The sequence below is a fragment of the Schistocerca piceifrons genome, chromosome 5 (assembly GCF_021461385.2).
Source record: "Schistocerca piceifrons isolate TAMUIC-IGC-003096 chromosome 5, iqSchPice1.1, whole genome shotgun sequence".
NCBI classification, from domain to species: Eukaryota; Metazoa; Arthropoda; class Insecta; order Orthoptera; family Acrididae; genus Schistocerca; species Schistocerca piceifrons.
In genome coordinates, this window is record NC_060142.1 from 639,498,444 (window position 1) to 639,516,756 (window position 18,313).

General features: G+C 42.1%; 2 long non-coding RNA genes across 2 annotated transcripts in view; both read right to left on the bottom strand.

Moving 5' to 3' along the window:
* Positions 1-3,883, bottom strand: part of LOC124798719 — a 42,668-nt gene extending 38,785 nt beyond the window's left edge. Inside the window, exon 1 of the long non-coding RNA XR_007016974.1 lies at positions 3,835-3,883. This is a non-coding gene — a long non-coding RNA (uncharacterized LOC124798719). The remainder of the gene's footprint in view (positions 1-3,834) is intronic.
* Positions 3,884-17,290: 13,407 nt separating this feature from the next.
* Positions 17,291-18,313, bottom strand: part of LOC124798720 — an 82,260-nt gene continuing 81,237 nt past the window's right edge. Inside the window, exon 3 of the long non-coding RNA XR_007016975.1 lies at positions 17,291-17,364. This is a non-coding gene — a long non-coding RNA (uncharacterized LOC124798720). The remainder of the gene's footprint in view (positions 17,365-18,313) is intronic.

Here is an 18,313-nt window from a genome sequence, read left to right on the forward strand (position 1 = left end):
ACTGAATTCCACCATTACCGATGGAGGGCGCCAACAACTTGGAAGTCATTTTCAGACAGGTGTCGGGATACTTTTGTTCGTTTTTTCCGTGAACTGTTAAGGAGTAGCATAGTAGAGACCAGTATCCATGTACATGTAGATATAGGTGTAGAAAAGGAGTTGGCCAGAGCGGTCGAGCAGCCCCAATTACGCCAAACGTCTCTTTAGTCAGCACACTGCGACGCTTGAGTCGGTGTGAAGATGAAGGCTCTGGACCCGCGGACGACTGGAAGCGAATGATTTGAGGTGATGAGTCACGCCAAGTCTTGTGGCGACACAGTTCAGTGGTTTATGTTGGGGGAATGCCTGGAAAACATTCGGAGGCCATTATTTTTAGTATCAGCATGACTGTTCACTCTGCATAAAGCAACATTTGTGAAGCAATACTTTGTGTATAGTAATGAGAACGTCCAGGAACCCAGCGACCGACATTACAACCTTCTAGGTTTTTGGCTCTCGAGGAAGAATAATCTGCCATGCTACTTATTTATTTATTTACATGTCAAGCTCCGTAGGACCACATTGAGGAGTAAATCTCCAATGTCATGGAACGTGTCAGTACATGAAATTACAGCGTAAAAGTAATAACAGATGAAAATAAGACGTTTATAACCCAGAAAACGTCAATCCATAAGTTTAAGTAAACGCAGTCAACAATAGAACAAGAATCAGCTTAATTTTTCATGGAAATCCTAGACAGAATAGAAGGTGTGTCCCATGAGGAATCTCTCCAGTTTCGATTTGAAAGCACGTGGATTACTGCTAAGATTTTTGACTTCTTGTGGTAACTTATTAAAATGGATGAAGCAGTATACCACATACCTTCTTCCACAAGACTCAAGAAAGTCCGATCGAAATGCAGGCTGGATTTCTGCCGAGTATTAACTGAGGGAAAGCTGCTTATTCTTGGAAATATGCTGATACTGCTAACAAGAAATTACAGTAAAGAATATATATATTGAGAGGCCCAGACTCGAGAAAAGCGGTCGACAAGAGGTTCGGAAAATTACACCACTTATTGCCCGAAACGCCCGTTTCTGAGCCAAAAATATCTTTCTAAGATGGGAAGAGTTACCCCAAAATATAATACCATACGACACAAGTGAATGAAAATAAGCGTAATAGACTAATTTTCGTGTCGAGCCATCATTTACTTCAGATACCTTTCGAATGTTAAAAGTGGCTGCATTAAGTCTTTGTACAAGATCCTGAACGTGGGATTTTCACGACAGTTTACTATCTATCTAAACACCTTAGAATTTGAACTGTTCAGTTTCACTTATCATATGCCCATTCTGTGAAATTAAAACGTCAGGTTTTGTTGATTCGTGTGTTACAAACTGTAAAAATCGATTCTTGCTGTGATTTAGTGTTAGTTTATTTTCTAGAAGCCGTGATCTGTTATCATGAACTGCACTATCTGAAACCGAGTCAATGTTGCACACTGCATCCTTTACTATCAAGCTAGAGTCTTCAGCGAACAGAAAAATTTTAGAGTTTTACCTGTAAAACTAATGGCAAATCATTTATATAAATAAGGGCCAGGAGTGGCCCCAACACGGATCCATGGGGCACCCTCCATTTGACCATACCCTACTCAGACCCCACATCACAGCGATTCTCAGCACTGTGAAAAATGATCTTTTGCTGTGTGTTGTTAAAGTAAGAGGTGAACCAATTGTAAAATACTCCCTGTATTCCGTAATGGTCCATCTTCTGGAGCAATATTTTGTGATCAACACAATCAAACGCCTTAGTTAAATCAAAAAATATGCCTAGCGTTTGAAACCTTTTCTCTAACCCATCTAGTACCTCACAGAGAAAAGAGAATATAGCAGTTCCAGTTGTTAAGCGACTTCTAAAGCCGAACTGTACATTTGATAGCATATCGTGTGATATAAGATGTCCAATTTTCCTTACATACACAGAATTTTAATAACCATAGCGAACACTGATAGCATAGAAATAGGTCTAAAATTGTCTACATTATGGATTTCTCCTTTTTTATAAAGCGGCTTTACTACTGAGTACTTCAGTCTTTCAGGAAACTGACCATTCCGAAAGCAAAAATTACAAAACTGGCTAAGTACAGGGCTAACATGTGCAGCACATACTTTAATATTGTGCTAGGCACTCAAATATATCCATTGCACATACGTTCAGACACTTCACTGCTAGCGTACCCAGGAGAGTTCAAGGCATCATAAACGCGGATGGCAGAGAGACCCCATATTAATGACCACTAATATGTGTCCCAGTACATTTCATCAGATAGTGTATATAAGGCACTACATCTCCTGGCTTCCCCTGTTTCTCGTACCTGGATTACCGCACTTGACGTTTGGACAGGTGTGGCGGCAGCGTGGTTACATATATGAAAGAGAACACCGATCCTGCCCTAATTCCTGGAACAAGATTTGGCGCTTCCTCTGTGAAAACAATCAGATTTCGTCTCGACCTCGAGAGAATGAAATCGTCTACAATTTGAATCCACGGGAAATAAGTGTTGCATGTTTTTATTCTTCTTACTACGTACGCCATCTCGACGTCTTCTTCATCTTGGGTGTAAGGAATTAGAAATTTTAGATACCTAACTTATGATATCAATTGGAAGTTACCTTTACTATTAGAGGTGGCCCATTTTGTCATTGACTGTATACAATAACGTTCTTTGGTACATTAACTTTTGATAAATATTTTTGATTACATGGAATTGATTGTCTATTGGAATGCAAATGTCTGGAATACGAATAATTCGATATCAAATATTTAATTTTACATTAACAAACGGATATAAAAGGAAAAAGGAAAAGGAAACTGCGAAACAGAACTTATTAGTCTCTCGCTCCATGGGAAAAAACACTGTGTGATATATCTTGACAATCTAGAATAATAAGTTATGTGTTACAAACATTAAATAGTATTTACATTAAAAATTAAAAGATGTTTACTCAGCACTGTCCAGCAGCACCAGCTCAGCTACAGTTATTTAAAAATGAAACTAAATAGTTACAATCGCAAGCAAGTTTTTTTGTGAGGTTACCGGTTTCGGTCTGTTGTAGACCATTTTCAGATCTCACATCATGATGGTAGATGGCAGCCGTTAACGGAGTAGGTACAACGACTCCACGAATCTGACTGCTCAGCAGCAGTTAATGTTCGTGGAGTCGTAGGGACCGCTCCTTTAAAGGCCACCATCTACCATCATGATGTGAGGTCTGAAGATGGTCTACAACAGGCCGAAACCGCTAACCTCACAAAACAAAACACTTTCTTGCTATCACGACTATTCATTTTCATTTTTAAGTCATAATGAAACCGCTGTGCTCCAAGTGATATGTTCTCAAAAATTAGTTTCCTGAATGTTGATCACGAATGAAGGTTTATTTCGATGGACAACTCGACGGCTGCATGTATTACACGCTGGCCAGTACCCTTCACGTAGCAGCGGCAGGCTGAGGACACTGGAAACAGACGGCACCAGATTGAGGCCGCCTCTGGCGACACCGTTATTAGTCTGTCCAGGTGACCGGGTCCGCGGCCGTCACACAGTTGTCCACTCACCGAGGGCTCTGCAAGAAAAGGGCCGCGGCAGGGATCGCGCACGCGGCCCCGTGGCCCAGTTGCCTCTGGTTGCAGGCTTGCGGCGACTTTTCGCGGCGTCCACGGCTGCGCAACCCGCCTGCAGGTGGCACCATTGCGCAACCGGGGACAGCAGCCCACCGACCCGTCCTGCTTGCGCCCGCCTCCCTGTGTTTACCTACAGTGTCTATGCGAGACGCTTTCTCTGCTTACCTGCAGGCGGCCGTGGGGTCCCTTGCGGAAGAGGCAGCTCACCATACACTGCAACAAAAGAAAGACATGAGTTTCAGAAACGTACATCATCTCCACAACAGACGACCAGAGCAGCGGCTCAGCTGGGTTTTTCACTTAACAGGTAACAAGTTAAAGATTTTCCCAACGCAATAAGAGCAACTTCTGGTAATCCCATCAACGTTAATCGATATACAGGTTGTTACAAAAAGGCACGGCCAAACTTTCAGGGAACACACAAAGAAAGAAAATATGTTATCTGGACATGTGTCTGGAAACGCTTACTTTACATGTTGGAGCTCATTTTGTTACTTCTCCTCAAATCACATTAATAATGGAATGGAAACACACAGCAACAGAACGTACCAGCGTGACTTCAAACACATTTTTACAGGAAATGTTCAAAATGTCCTCCGTTAGCGAGGATACATGCATCCACCTTCCGTCGCATGGAATCCCTGATGCGCTGATGCAGCCCTGGAGAATGGCGTACTGTATCACAGCCGTCCACAATACGAGCACGAAGAAAATGGTTAAAATGGCTCTGAGCACTATGGGACATAACAGCTATGGTCATCAGTCCCCTAGAACTTAGAACTACTTAAACCTAACCAACCTATGGACATCACACAACACCCAGTCATCACGAGGCAGAGAAAATCCCTGACCCCGCCGGGAATCGAACCCGGGAACCCGGTCGCGGGAAGTGAGAACGCTACCGCACGTCCACGAGCTGCTGACTCCAGCACGAAGAGTCTCTACATTTGGTACCGGGGTTTCGTAGACAAGAGCTTTCAAATGCCCCCATAAATGAAAGTCAAGAAGGTTGAGATCAGGAGAGCGTGGAGGACTTGGAATTGGTCCGCCTCTACCAATCCATCGGTCACCGAATCTGTTGTTGAGAAGCGTACGAACACTTCGACTGAAATGTGCAGGAGCTCCATCGTGCATGAACCACATGTTGTGTCGTACTTGTAAAGGCACATGTTCTAGCAGCACAGGTAGAGTATCCCGTATGAAATCATGACAACGTGCTCCATTGAGCGTAGGTTTAAGAACATGGGGCCAATCAAGACATCACCAACAATGCCTGCCCAAACGTTCACAGAAAATCTGTGTTGATGACGTGATTGCACAACAGCGCGCGGATTCTCGTCAGCCCACACATGTTGATTGTGAAAATTTACAATTTGATCACGTTGGAATGAAGCCTCAACCGTAAAGAGAACATTTGCACTGAAATGAGGATTGAAAACATTGATGGATGAACCATACGCAGAAGTGTACCCGTGGAGGCCAATCAGCAGCTGATAGTGCCTGCACACGCTGTACATGGTACGGAAACAACTGGTTCTCCCGTAGCACTCTCCATACAGTGACGCGGTCAACCTTACCTTGTACAGCAGCAACTTCTCTGACGCTGACATTAGGGTTATCGTCAACTGTACGAAGAATTGCCTCGTCCATTGCAGGTGTCCTCGTCGTTCTAGGTCTTCCCCAGTCGCGAGTCATAGGCTGGAATGTTCCGTGCTCCCTAAGACGCCGATCAATTGCTTCGAACGTCTTCCTGTTGGGACATCTTCGTTCTGGAAATCTGTCTCGATACAAACGTACCGCGTCACGGCTATTGCCCCGTGCTAATCCATACATCAAATGGGCATCTGCCAACTCCGCATTTGTAAACATTGCACTGCCTGCAAAACCACGTTCGTGATCGACACTAACCTGTTGGTGCTACGTACTGATATGCTTGATGCTAGTACTGTAGAGCAATGAGTCGCATGTCAACACATGTACCAAAGTCAACATTACCTTCCTTCAATTGGGCCAACTGGCGGTGAATCGACGAAGTACAGTACATACTTACAATACTAAAATGAGCTCTAACATGGAAATTAAGCTTTTCCGGACACATGTCCACATAACATCTTTTCTTTATTTGTGTGTGAGGAATGTTTTCTGAAAGTTTGGCCGTACCTTTTTGTAACACCCTGTATACCTGCAACAGTATGCTTACCAATATGTTCAACAACGCCGTTCATAAAAACGGGATTTTTCGGCCCTCACATCTCCGGTTTTATTAATGATAGAAAGTTAGGGTCAAGTGTTTTGGATAGCGCTTGGGTTAGGGACCATTTCTATGCCCAACAGCAAATGGAGCTAATCGGTTGATTCTTTTTGCATTTCATGCGGTCTACTGTGTGCTTGATTGGACTGACGGAGGCACCAATAGTTCAAATAGCCCAAAATTCAGCCCACTGAACGTTTATGTGGGATAGTGGAGAGATCCGTTCGTGTACAAACTCCTGCACCTGCAACACTTTCGCAGTTATGGACGGCTATAGAGGCAGCATGGCTCAGTGTTTCTGCAGGGGTCTTCCAGCGACTTGTTGAGCCCATACCACGTCGAGCTGCTGTACTAAGCCGGGTAAAAAGACGTCCGACACGTTATTACGTGGTTGTTGTTGTTGTGGTCTTCAGTCCTCAGACTGGTTTGATGCAGCTCTCCATGCTACTCTATCCTGTGCAAGCTTCTTCATCTCCCAGTACCTACTGCAACCTACCTCCTTCTGAATCTGCTTAGTGTATTCATCTCTTTGTCTCCCTCTACGATTTTTACCCTCCACGCTGCCCTCTACTACTAAATTGGTGATCCCTTGATGCCTCAGAACATGTCCTACCAACCGATCCCTTCTTCTGGTCAAGTTGTGCCACAAACTTCTATTCTCTCCAATCCTATTCAATACTTCCTCATTAGTTATGTGATCTACCCATCTAATCTTCAACATTCTTCTGTAGCACCACATTTCGAAAGCTTCTATTCTCTTCTTGTCCAAACTATTTATCGTCCATGTTTCACTTCCATACATGGCTACACTCCATACAAATACTTTCATAAATGACTTCCTGACACTTAAATCTATACTCGATGTTAACAAATTTCTCTTCTTCAGAAACGCTTTCCTTGCCATTGCCAGTCTACATTTTATATCCTCTCTTCTTCGACCATCATCAGTTATTTTGCTCCCCAAATAGCAAAACTCCTTTACTACTTTAAGTGTCTCATTTCCTAATCTAATTCCCTCAGCATCACCCGACTTAATTCGACTACATTCCATTATCCTCGTTTTGCTTTTGTTGATGTTCATCTTATATCCTCCTTTCAAGACACTGTCCAGTCCATTCAACTGCTCTTCCAAGTCCTTTGCTGTCTCTGACTTATGCCATCTCAGTGTATGTTGTCCCCGTGACAATATTCTGGTCGTTGTTGTACTCTGAACTACTCAGAACATCTCCTGTTACTGATCAACTATCGTAAAGACTAACGGTGTGAGGTCTATTGGTCTGTTTACAACTCCATTGCATATTGCTAAGTTGGGGACCAATTATTAATCTTTGCATTAAGAAATGATGGTCTTCATTTTATATTTTGCAAGTAAAATCCGTAATCCTAGAGTGCCAGACGGTGCTCTCGTTTCTGCTGGTACCTCCAGAGGACCACATAGCAGATTTTGTTACCTACGAAATCAGCAGTACATCAGTGTACCTCTCCCGAGATCACGTAAGCACCCATTTTGTTTGCTATCCACCTTTAGAAAATGCGCCGAAGAATTTCCTAGAGTCCATAATAATGATATGAATGACAACCCCCTATTATCTAGATCTCGAGTATATCTCTCGAACAAGAACATATGCGTCAATTATGATGACAAGCACACAGAAAAGTTTGAGCTGGTTAAATTCTTAATATGTTCGGGAGGGGGGGGGGAGGGGGGGAGGGGGGGGGAGAGATACAAAAGAACTGCTGAAACGACTAGACAAACCTTCATTTGCATTTCGGCTCCTGTCAGACTTAGGTGATATAAAAAGAAAGAAAGCTGACATAAGTCGCTTACTTTCGTTCAATAGTGTCATACAGGACCATCATTTGACGGTAACTCATCAAGGTAAGCTTGTAATACAACCCATTTTCTTAGTAGTCTCAAGAACGTCGAGCAGAGGATCATTAATGGAGGTGTGGATACTTACTACAGCTTCCTATATTAACTTTGTCATCAATAATATGTCCCCTCTTCAGATCAATAGCTTAGTGCATGGAATCAATAATAGAAACAAAAATTACCTTCATAAAGATAAAAAAATCTCTTAATTTTTTCCACAAATGCGTATAATATTCAGTAACACAAATATTCAATAACTTGGCAGCAGCAGAGAAAAGTGTAGCTACTAATAAAAGGAACAAAAAGGGTTTACTGGTGGTCAGCTCCTTTTACACCAATCACGAATTTCTTAATAGTATTACCTGATGTGCTTTATTCACGTAAGTATTATCGAAAATCTTTTAGCACATCTTCAGTGCAGTAGCGTGACCATGGAAGTACGTGTTATAAACTGAGTTTCTGTGTAATGATGTGAGGCTGAACTAGACTACGCTTCTGTATATTGCATATTTACGTGTGTTGTGGCCTGTTTGCTATTGCCAGTTAAATGAAAAATTTCCAGATAATTTTGCCATCCATTTAACTTTGAGTATTTATAATCAACATTATTATATCTCCTATCTGGTATATATGCACTCAAAAAAAAAAAAAAAGAGCACCACGAAGGAACTGTCCGAATTGAATCCGAATTGAAAGAAAATCGGTAGATGTGACGTACATATATACAAAGAAATGATTAAAACTTCGGAAGAATGGGATGATTTACGCATGAGGAAGAGCTTCACAAATTTAGCAAGTCAATAACGCGGTGGTCCCCCTCTGGTTCTTGTTGTTGTTGTAGTGATTTTCAGTCAGAAGAATGGTTTGATGTTAGTGCCCGTGTTATCCTATCCTGTGCAAGCCTTTTCATCTCGTAGTGCAACCTAAATTCTTTTGAATCTGCTTAGTGTATTCATCCCTTGGTCTCCCTCTACTATTTTTAACCTCCGTGCTTCGCTCCAATGCTAAATTAGTGATCCCTTGAAGCCTCAGAACGTGTCCTACCAACCGATCCCTTCTCAGTCAAGTTGTGCGACAAATTCCTCTTTTCCCCAATTCTATTCCGTACCTCCACATTAGTTACGTGATCTACCCATCTAATCTTCAGCATTTCTCCACAATTCTATTCCGTACCTCCACATTAGTTACGTGATCTAATCTTCAGCATTCTTCTGTAGCACCACAATTCGAAAGCTTCTGTTCTCTTCTTGTCCAAACTATTTATCGTCCACATTTCACTTCCATGTATGGTTACACTCTATATTAAAACTTTCAGAAAAGACTTCCTGACACTTAAATCTATACTCGATGTCAACAAATTTCTCTTCTTCAGAAATGCTTTTCTGACCATTACCAGTCTATATACGAGGGCTATCCACAAAGTACATTACGTTTTGGAATTAAAAATAAATAAAGTATTGGAAAATTTTGTTATTATATACAGATGAAAGCCACACTTAAATACTACATTTCTACATAGTTGCCATTTAAATTAAGGCACTTATCGTAGCGATGGACGAGCTTGGAAATTCCTTCGTCGTAAAATTCGGCCGCCTGCGCCTTCAACCACGTGGTTACCTCTTTTGGGACAGAAAAGGTGTGATTTTTGTGGATTTCCTGGAAAGAGGCACTACAATAAACTCTCAAAGGTATTGCCAAACTCTGCACAACCTCAGAAGAGCAATACAAAACAAACGCAGGAGTAAGTTGAGCTCAAAGATCTTGCTGATTCACGACAACGCCCGGGCCCACAAGGCAAATGCCACTCGTGAACCTCTCGAATCTTTTAAGTGGGAGTTGTTTCCTCATCCGCCGTACAGTCCCGACCTGGCACCGAGCGACTTCCACTTATTCCCAGCAATGAAGAAGTGGTTGGCTATTCAGCGTTTTGATGACGACGCACAGCTTCAAGAAGAGATAACCACGAGGTTGAAGGTGCAGGCGGCCGAATTTTACGACAAAGGAATTTCCAAGCTCGTCCATCGCTACGATAAGTGCCTTAATTTAAATGGCAACTATGTAGAAAAGTAGTATTTAAGTGTGGCTTTCATCTGTATATAATAAAAAAATTTCCAATACTTTATTTATTTTTAATTCCAAAACGTAATGTACTTTGTGGATAGCCCTCGTATTATATCGTCTCCACTTCGACCATCATCAGTTATGTTTCTGCCCAAATAGAAAAACTCATGTACTACTTAAAATGTCTCATTTCCTAATCTAATTCCATCAGCATTACGTGATTTAATTCGACTACATTCCACCATACTCTTTTTTCTTTTGTTTGTGTTCGGCTTACGGGTATATCCCCCTTTCACGACACTGTCCATTCCGTTCAACTGCTCTTCGAAGTCCTTTGCTGTCACTGACAGACTTACAATGCCATCGGCAAATCTCGAAGTTTTCATTTCGTCTCTCTGGACTTCAATTCCTACTTCAATTTCTTTTGTTTCCTTTACTGCTTGCTAAATACACAGATTGAGCAGCATCAAAGATAGGCTAAAACCCTGTTTCACTCCATTTTCAACCGCTGCTTCCCTTTCATGCCTCTCGACTCTTATAACTGAACTCTGCTTTCTGTACAAATCGTAAAAAGTCTTTCGCTACCTGTTTTTTTATTTTTTTTTTTTTTTTTGTAATCTCATTTTGCTCGCTTTTGTCCGTTGCATCTGTTGGGGGCGAACGTCGTAAGACATCCGTTTAAGTTCGTTGATGATCGATTAACCTAGCTTTTTTATTACAGAGGGCGCGTAACACTATGACCGAACACGCTGAGCTACCGTGCCGGCCCCTGTAGTTGACCCCTGCATCCCGTAGAATTTGAGAGAGAGTAATCCAGTCAACACTTTCAAAAGCCTTTTCTAAGTCTACAAATGCTAGAAACGTTGGTTTGCTTTTCCTTAACCTATCTTCTATGAGAAGTGGAACTGGCAGTATTCCCTTACGTGTACCTGTATTTCGCAGGAAACCAAACTGATCATCACCGAAGTCGGCTTCTACCAGGTTTTCCATTCTTCGGTAAAGAATTCATGTTAGTATTTTGCAGCCGTAACTTATTAAACTGATAGTTCGGCAGTTTCCACACCTGTCAGCACCTACTTTCTTTGGAATTGGAATTATTATATTCTTCTTCAAGTCTGACGCTATTTCACCTGTGTCATACATCTGGTATTCATTTATTTATTTACACGTCTAGTTCCGTAGGGCCAAATTGAGGAGGAAATCTCCGAAGTCATTTAACGTGTTAGTTCATGAAATTACAAAATAAAAGTAATAACACATAAAATGAAACGTTTATGTACCAAAAGAAAAGTCAAGTCATAAGTTTAAGTAAACACAATCAACAATATGACATATGAATCAGCTTAATTTTTCAAGGAACTCGATCAACAGAATAGAAGGAGAGACCCATGAGTGAACCCTTCAGTTTCGATTTGAAAGCGCTTGGAGTACTGCTAATATTTTTTAACTCTTGTGGTAGCTATTTAAAATGGATGCAGCAATATACTGCACACCTCTCTGTACATGAGTTAAGGAAGCGATCCAAATGCAGATTGGATTTCTGCCTAGTATTAACTGAGTGAAACTACTAATTCTTTAGAATAAGCTGATATTGTTAGCAAGAAACGACAGTAACGTATGTATGTATTGAGCGGCCAATGTCAGAATACCCAGACTAGCGAACAGGGGTCGACAAGAGTTTCGCGACCTTACACCACTTATTGGCCGAACCGCCCGTTTCTGAGCCAAAAGTAGCCATTGAGAATGGGAAGAGGTACCCCAAAATATAATACCATACGACATAAGCGAATGAAAGTAAGCAAAGCAGACTAATTTTCGTGTCGAACGATGATTTACTTCAGATGCCGTTCGAATAGTTAAAATGGCAGCATTAAGTCTCTGAACAAGATCCTGAATGTGGTCTTCCCACGACAGTTCACTATCTATCTCATCACCTAAAAATTCTAATTTTTCAGTTTCACTAACCATATGGCCATTCTGTGAAATTAAAACTTCGGATTTTGTTGAATTGTGGGTTAGAAATTGTAAAAAATGTGTCTTAGTGTGAGCATTAGTTCATTTTATACAAGACATGAACTCATGTCATGAATTTCGCTATTTGAAACAGAGCCAATGTTGCACACTACATCCTTTACTACCAGGCTAGTGTTATCACCAAACAGAATTATTTTAGAATTACCTGCAACACGAGAGGGCATATTATTTATATAAATAAGGAAGAGCAGTGGCCCCAACACTGCTCCCTGGGGCACACCCCCATTTGACCGTACCCCACTCAGACCGGAAGCGCAGCTGACGGAAGAGTTTTGTTATGGATGGCTCTCCCAAGGCTAACGGTAGGTCTAGCGGAAATGGTCTTCATGCAAACAGTTATTCGGCTCGGAATTGAGTTACAGACTTGTTGGATGTCCTCAGTGATATCGTACCATGTTCTCCCCGTCTCCAGACAGGTCTGTTCTGCTCATCAGAAGTCAGTTCAAAGTGCGAGTCATCACTGAAGTCAATTCTACTCCAAATAATGCGATTACTGACCAGAGACTTGTCCGGAGACGCCAAGACGGCGCTGGGACACCAACCTGACTGTCGCTGACCATACGGCCGGACATGTGGAAGCGACGGTCTGCGGTGACATTTCATTTCATAGAAGGATCCGCTCGGTCGTCATCCACTTTACAGCTCGGTACATCGACGACATTCTACGCCCTGTTTTGCTGCCTCTCACGGTGAGCCATCTGGGCTTGCATTTCAGCAAGATAATGCCCCACCCCACACGGCTAAAATTTCTACTGCTCTTTTTCGTGGTTGCTAAACCCCACCGTGGCTGACAAAGTCGCCGTCTGTCTCCCCAGCTGAGAACGTTTGGAGCATTATGGGCAGGGACCTCCTACCGGCTTTGAAGCTTGAGGATCTAAAGTACCAGCTGGAAAGAATTTAGCACTACATACCTCAGCAGGACATCGAACAACTCTGTCAGTGAATGCCAAGCCGAATAACTGATTGCGTAATTGCCAGAGTTGGACCAATGCGATGTCGACTATTTCACTTTATGGAGCTCTTTCTCTTAAATAAGTCTTCCAGTTTTCTTCTAAATTTCTAATCATTTTTTTCTGTACATTTACATCACGTCTATCGATTTCCCTCTGATTTGAATAATTCCTTCTTGGAATACTTTTTCTTTTCTTAGGGTGCATATTATGAATTCTTGAGGATCTCCTCAACTTGAGTCTATAGCGCAAATATAATCCAATGAAAAGGGAAAAGTAAGGTTCATATTGCCGATGTCGCTTTTTCTTATTTTCCTTTTTCAAATTCTGAAATTAGCTGTCGCATACAAACACAAACTGTGTACTTCTTTACGTCCGTCGTGCAGGAAGTTGTACTCGAACCTTTCTTCCTTACATGTTTCGTAGACAAAATTTTTCCCTTTAGAAAGTAATTGCAATTATTTATAAAAGAATGTTTTGTATTCAAAGTTTCTTAGGTAATTTATTTATATACTCTTGTTTCTGAATCACATCCGTACAAGCTCGAAGTATTTACGTTGCTACAGTGCAGTACACACACCTATTGAAAGCCGTAGGCGGCCTTACAAAGAAGCTGATATAAATTGCACTAAACCAATGAAAAGAACAATTTTATTAGAAAAGAGTTGCTTGTATTCATGTAGAACACCTTATATTTATATGTGTGTCCTTCATACTGACGCTTACGTTGCATTATGGAGTGTGGAAAGACTGTGTTCCCTTTTGGGCTCGTTCGCAGTCAAATAGCCTTTCAGAATTTCCCAGTAGGTACTCCACCTAATCAGGGAGAGTTATATGTTCATTATATTTTAGCTTGCAGAGAAGCGCTGTATTTAGTCGAAAAACGGGAGGTTAAGTAGCAGACAAATGCCAGCAATTAACGACGCCATTAAGTTACTTGAAGCAGGTAGCAGAGTCAAGTTTTACTGTTAGACTGAAACTTTCGATGAAGTTTAATCCGCTTTGGATTTTCCTGCAGCCTCACCGTAAATTAGCGAGTAATGAGAACAGGAGAAGGTCGCAAGCTAGAGAGATGGGGGCATTCCGGTTTTGCAAACCATTTGCGGATTACAGCTCCGATGCGAAAGTCTTGAGCAGTTTTGAACTTAGGCTTTCGCTACAAATATCTCGACGTTTTTATAGTGTCTCAGGATGAACAGTACGTAAATGAGAAGCTGTTAACTCGAATAAGAGAGACAGAAAAAAAATCAGATAAACTCTGCACACCAATGTATGATAACAACCACTTTCTCCTTCTTGAAAACTGTGCAAGAAATAAATGTCATGAAAATCGCTGCAGGTCCATAAATGACTTCACTGGCTTTTAGAATCAAATTGATCGACTTTCTGCCGTTAGATTCAGTTATAATCTTTAATATCACGTAACTGTACCTAAGGACGGTACTTTCTCGCAGGAGAAGCAAGTCTTAATGTTTTATTATTTTATACGGAAAACATTTGAGATAATGTTTTATGTAATTGTCATGGCCAGTTTCAGCTGGATCAGGGCATCTTCAGATTTACAACTAAAACAACTAAAATACTGGACTGGTGATACCGTCGCTGTCAGCTGTGTGCATCGCAACAGCTCAGAAGACACAAAATGTTTCGCAATTATAACAGTATGGCAGAGACTTGACTTTACCGTTATAATACAACAGCAGCGCCATATCATATTCTAATTTATGTGCTCTTTTATTTACTAGTGTCTTGATAGCGTCTGGTATACAGTGTGAGTAAGCCGCCCCTATAAATGGGTTTTATGCAACCTGCAACGCCTTAAAAACCACTGGCTATATTTTCCTTTCTCTCGCTCACTATGTGGAAACTACTAGCCCTCCAAAAAAAAAAAAAAAAAAAAAAAAAAAAAAAAACAACAGGACGTTTTTGTACGATACCAGATACTCAAGAAAAACTCATTTGAAGGTCACTTTTTCTTACATTTGAACAATTCGAAAAGTATTGCCTCTAGAGAAAACGTATCCCAGTTCGAAACTCAAATACATTAAATTTCCTACAGAGACTTCCTGTTCGTTCTTTCTGAAGAACTAACAGCATGTAGCGAGTGAGAGGGAATGAAAACCTTGCTCGTGGTATATGAAAGCGTTGTGGGTTGCATAAAACCCATAGGTAGGGGCAGCTGAATCATGCTGTATATACAGGGTACAGCAAGGGGGATATTACATTTTCAGTTGGCTACACTGCTAAGATACAGACGATCTCGCACTGTCTACCACGTGTGATCGGTCCCACATAGTATCCCATTCAGTCCAAAATGGAACATTGGCAACTGCAGTGGCGTAATGAGGCAGTGGATTAGCCCTGTCATGTGTACAGCGCCTTGAACGGGAGCGCTATTTCTGTGTTCCACAAAGAAGAACAATGTCCAAGAGGGTAAAACAGTGGCGTGGGACGGGTTCTGCAAACTGTGTGAAGCACAAGGGTCCTGAAATGACTGTCAGAACGTCGGAAAATATCCCATGAGTTCGAGAAGTTCTGCAACGAAGCCCACAGCGATCTGTCGGACGCCATTCCAGAACACTATGAAACCCGCGCACCCCTCTGCAGAGTATATAATTGTGAAAAAGTATTTAAAATTTCAGCCTTATAAGCTGCAATTGGCTCACCAGTTACGGCCGGGAGGCAAACGGGAGTAAGCGCTATTTCTGCAGAACGTTACTGGACGGAATTGACTAGCATGACGTTTTTCTCAAAAATTTTTTGCTGTCTTATGAAGCAAACTTCCGTCGAAATGGATTTTTCAATAATCAAAACTTGCGATATTTCACGGGCACAAACCCGCAGCACATTCATGAGAAGATCTAGGGCAGCTCAAAGTGCTACGTCATATGGCATGCTGCAGAACCGTTTCTTCATTCCACAGCTGCAGGGATATTGCCATCTGAACGGGATCTATTTTCAGGATGATTGGACTACAGTCCATATGGCTTGTAATTCAGTCACTACTATGAGGCGCAAATTTCTTCATCGATTACTCTCAGATTTGTGAGATATTCCATGGCCAGCGAGGTCAGCTCATGTTTCAGCCCCTGGCTATTTCTGTGGGACCAAATGTTTTTCACTGCTTCTCCAAAGTACCGATGAGCTGAAAGCCGGAATCTGGAAAAAGATAGAGGCCATTCCTCAAGAAGATATTGAGAATTTTTCCGAATGTTGACACATTGGTCTTACACTACGAAAATCTTTGACTTGCGGTGGTAGAACCACATGTATACGTTCCCGAAGAGTTTTAGGAGTGAATGGATAAGACAGTGTGTGATCAGCCGTGAAGCAGCACGTCGCAGAAAGCACTTGTGCTGTGCTGTGGGGCTTGGTTAGCCGAGGCGGCTACGGCAGATGTCTTGCTGCCGTGCTGCGTACTGTACTGGGACCTGGTAGTTGAATGGTGTCCGAATCAGCATTACCATGAACAGTGCTGACTGATCTGGAATTAACTACGAAACCTTGCTGGATTACATCGGCAGAGTTAAACTTCCAGGCGGGATATATATATATATACGCCCGCCGATAGCATCATGTCGCTCTTTTCAGTTCTGAACTCACAGTGAGAACGTAAAGATGGCTAGAAATTAGCGTGTCCCGCCAAGTATGAGGGTTTGGCGAAAGATTTCACCTGAAGCTATGCAATCCAACATGCGTTTCGTTCTACACGACAATTCTCGGCCGCACTCTGCAGGGGCAATGAAGATGCTCCTGCAACGTTTACGATGGGAAGTGTTTGATCACTCACAATACAGCCCGTAATAAGCTACCCGTGAGGTTCATCACTGCTCAAATGAACTGCTGGCTATGAAGACAATATTTTGACACAGACAACGAGCTGCAGTCCAGAGTAGAAAATTGTCGAAAAGCACTGGCGGCTTTCTTCTACGAGAGGTAACTGAAAAGTTGGTACAACGCTACGATAGATGTCTAAGTCTGAGTGGCGACTGTGTAGAGAAGTAGCTGGAATGTGTAGCTAACCGTTACAAGTAAACCAGTTTTGATTTTCACTGTGGTTTCCATTTCGCGACGTATCGTTCCTTACCTTGCGAATAACTGTGGTGGGGTTTTATGGGACCAAAGACTGCTGAGGCCATCGGTCCCTATGCTTACGCACAACTTAATCTAAATTAAACTAACTAACGATAAGTAACACACCCATGTCCGCGGGAGGACTCGAACCTTCGACGATGGGGCTGGGGGGTGGGGGGTGGGGGAAGCCGCGCTGACCGTGGCAAGACCCTCAGACCGCGCGCTTACCCCGCGCGGATATATATGGTGCTATGAACGAAAAATGACGTAAAAACATGACCATAGCATAAGGCAAATGATTCTGCACACTTAATTTAGCTGTGAGAACGACAGGTCAGAATTTGGGTTTTGATATAGCGTGGATCGTTTTCAACTCACCCCAACCAGCAGGCGGTCTTCGTCCGACATTTCTGCACTCCTCGTGCGCCTGGCTGCAACTGACTTGGCGTATTCTGCAACACAGCACGTGTACGATCTGTAAGTACTCGAGGAGTAAACGACAGGTAATACAGGATAATACATCAGTTGCTAATGTACATCACATTCTTACAAAGCTTTATTGTTCATATGGTAAGACATTAGATCATTCTCACGTTGCAGCAACCCAATGTAAAGAGTTCAAACTTTCACCAGTGATCGTTACTTTTGATTTCGAAGTTTTGCTTAATTACGGCGCCTCATGGATAAATCGGGATCCAAACACTTCGTCTGAAGATGACAAAGAAAAATTTGTCGATATCGTGGTTCAAGATGACACTCACACGGGGCCGATAATCAGTGAAGATGCTTTGAGCTCCATTCGCGTATAGTTACAATAGCATCTTAATTTTACTGACGTAAGATCCATATCTACATCTACCTCCACCGTTTGCGAATTATTGCGAAGTCCACGGCAGAGAGTGCTTCTCCGTGTACCACTTACTCGAGCTTTTCTCCTTCCCTTCGCATATGGAACACGGGGAGAATGATTGCTTAAATGCCTCTATGCGCGCTTTAATCATAGTAAGCTGCCCGGTCTTCTAGAGAGCAATACTTAATGCTCTTTTCTGAATCTTTTTAAGTACGCATGGATAGTTAGGATTTAGCTACAAACGCCTGCCAGTTCAGGTTTTTGAGCATCTCCGCGAAGCTCTCTCATGAGTAAAACAGAGCTGTGAGTATAGGTGTTGTCCCTATTTGTACACGTCTAGTTTCTTGTGACAGTCCTATGTGGTATAGCTCCCTCACACTTGAGCCATACTCTAAGTTAGAGTGTTTCATAAGTACTAACTTTTGCAGATTTGTTGCACATTCCCAGTATCCTGAAAATGAACAGAATTCTGCCAGCTACCTATCCTGCTATGTAGCCTATATGGTCACTGTACTTCATATTAGAAGGGGAGTTCAATACGTAATGCAACG